Raw genomic sequence first — 3,057 nt, 5'->3', positions numbered from 1 at the left:
TTAATGTCGATAAATGCAAAGCAATGCACTTTGGAATTAAAAATAAACAAATGGGTTATACAATTATGGGTATGCCGCTAGGGAAGTCAGAAATGGAGAAGGATTTGGGGGTCATTGTAGACCACAAACTGAAAGGTAGTTTGCAGTGCCAGGCTGCTGTAAACAAAGCTAGCAGGGTCTTGTCCTGTATTAAAAAGGGGATGTATTGCAGGGACAAGTCTATAATTTTGCCACTTTATAGATCATTGGTTCGACCTCATCTGGAGTACGCGGTCCAGTTCTGGTCACCAGTACTAAGAAAAGATGTCCTTGAGTTGGAAAAAGTCCAGCTGAGGGCAACCAAACTAATTAGGGGTATGGAGGACCAGAGCTACGAGACAAGGCTACTAAATTTAAACATGTTCACATTGGAGGTGAGGAGATTAAGGGGGGATATGATCTCCATGTACAAAATGTTCAATGGTGGTAGCAACATTAGCGATAAACTGTTTAAAATTAACTCCATTACAAAAACTAGAGGCCATCACCTAAAATTGGTGGAAAAAAAATTCCAGCACAAGGGGCGAAGGGGGTTCTTTACAGTTAGAGCGGTTAGGGTCTGGAACTCACTGCCACAGGCGGTGATTTCAGCAAATAATGTGGAATTGTTCAAGAAACTTTTGGACGATTTCTTAAGGGACCGCAATATACAGGGGTGCGGGTACTCCTAGAATGAGATCCTAATAGGTTGGACTTGATGGACTAATGTCTTTATTCAACCTCAAATACTATGTAACTATGTAACTAACGCAGTCACAAACTTTGATAGAACACCGGCAGTTTAAGACCCCGTGAGTCATCATTTCCAATACAGTGTATTGGATGTGAAGACACCTAGAGACATTCCATCATCAGAGCAGAGGCAGCAGGAACTGGTCTAGCAGCTGCAGTTTTGGTGAGTATAACTTTGTTATTTGCAACTCTAGACAAAAATTAGCACGTAACCCTTGCAGTTCAGGAGTGGCCCCACTGCAATGGTGATTTTTTCTTCTTTTAATATTTTAAATAAGAAAGATACACTAATTTAAATGCACCACCTTTTGTTGTGCCTTTTGTTTTGAATGAAACCCCAACTCGCTGTTTTATTAGCAGGCAATGCACCCAAACTGCAGAGCATAACAACTCCCATGATGTGCACTACAATAAGAAAAAGTCATATCCAATTTGTAATGTCTTTAGCTGCACTAAAATTAATCAAAAGCCTGTATGATATTGAACTTATCTATGCAGTAAATGCAAATGTCACCCAGGACCTTCCAAGTACTTGGTGTGACCCTAGGCTAAATGGGAAGAGGGTTCTTTTTCTGATAATTAAATCAATGAATGTACTTTTTTTTCTTCATGGGTAGTCTGGATCAGGTCATTGGAGACCTGATTCAGCCCCCTATGTAGCCCTGCAGCAACAGATACTGCTGGTTGCTCATTCTATAGCAGTGATCTAATACTACAGGGAGAGGCTGGACATAGGTGCTTCAGCTCTGCCCAAGTCTCCATTCTATCATGAAGTGTCATGTATGTCATGATGTCATTGTACTAAGAATGTAAACACAGTGCATAAGCATTGCTCCACATTGTGTTTGCTGAACCGCAGCTGTCACCGACAGCCGGCGGTTGCAGCGCTAAAGCCCATCAGATGCGGTGTCAATCCGGGTGCAGCCTACTGTGCTCCAGACCTAATTAAAGGTTTGGAGCTCAGTGGGCCGCATGTTGAGTGCTAACGGGCTCCATGTTGGGCGCCAAAGTTGTAGAAGCTATTCTATCCTGCTTTTACTGGCTGAGCTATACCTCTGATTTAGAAAAAAAAACAAAAAAACAGGAAAACAAATATGAAAGTCGCATCAAAAATTATTTCAAGAAGAACACGGCAATGATAACTCAAACTATATGCTGACAGATTCATCATACTTTTCTTTTAAACATTGTTACCTGTGAACAATTCAAGACTTTTTTTCTAAAGTTCACTGGCATGATGTGCAGTTAGGGTGAGAATACACAGGCCATTATCTGCAACCACTATCTATAATACTTGAGATTACAGGACAACAGTGAACACTCCCTGAAGTACATATTATGAATCACAAATACTTTCCAGCATGTTGAGAAATCTTTATTGTAGTGTGTAATTTAAAGGACATAGTATATGGCACGCTTTAAAGGAAACCTGCAGAAATAGAAATAAAGGAGTTGCCTTTTTGGACTTGAAGATGCAGATTCCTGCGCCTATCACATGCTGCTAGCAAGTCTAGATCCCTATTCTGCATACTTGTTTCAGTTCAATTACTTGCTAGGTAGTGACGCCAGGCTTAAGATGGCATCGCTTCAGCCTGCATCTTTAAAAACCTGTCATCCATGACAGTTTGCATATTGCACAGGTTCACTTTACAAGATACTGTAAGTGCAAATTTAGTGCTGTTATCTTTATCAGACTGTCTCCTCCCCCAAAATGTTTCAAATATAACATACAGTACCTGAAATCCAGCTCCTTGGTGATCCTAGCTACATGGGCCGAGCACCATGCACCGCAGCTGTTCAAGATCTTTCCAGTCCGGCACCTTCCCCCTGCCCCCTGCCCATGTGTGGCCTACATGAAAACTGCAGGCAGACTTTCTACTCAAATAAACAAACATGATTGCCATCCGATCCTAAAAATAGGTGGATCAGGACAGAGTCTAACGACTATGGTATGAAACTTAAAGAAAGAAGTAGAAATCGATTAGTTCATTACTACTGTTCCTCTAAGAATGGACTGGCATTAGTGTTATCTACCCAGAGCCTAAACATACACAGTGGTAATGGCTGGGCTATTTATGCCACGGCTCTCCAGAAAAGCAACTGCTTTGCATGGATCTTCCTCTTCCCTATGTCTATGGGTATCTTAAAGTAACATTAAAGGATATTTCCCCCCCAATGCTGGTGCAAGGATGTCACAAGGGGGGCGGGGGGGTGCCGCCCGCACCCGGGTGCCACCATTGGAGGGGGGACCCCTAAATGACTGGCAGTCATTTTGGTGTCACCCCC

The 3,057-nt window shown here is 42.2% G+C and overlaps 1 protein-coding gene across 3 annotated transcripts in view; it reads right to left on the bottom strand.

Moving 5' to 3' along the window:
• Positions 1-3,057, bottom strand: part of NOL4 (nucleolar protein 4) — a 256,570-nt gene that overhangs the window by 177,105 nt on the left and 76,408 nt on the right. The window lies entirely within an intron of this gene.

This window comes from Nanorana parkeri, unplaced genomic scaffold, assembly GCF_000935625.1.
Source record: "Nanorana parkeri isolate BGI_ZX_2015 unplaced genomic scaffold, ASM93562v1 scaffold191, whole genome shotgun sequence".
NCBI lineage: Eukaryota > Metazoa > Chordata > Amphibia > Anura > Dicroglossidae > Nanorana > Nanorana parkeri.
Note: the sequence above shows the minus strand (reverse complement) of the source record. Positions and strands in the feature narration are given on the sequence as shown.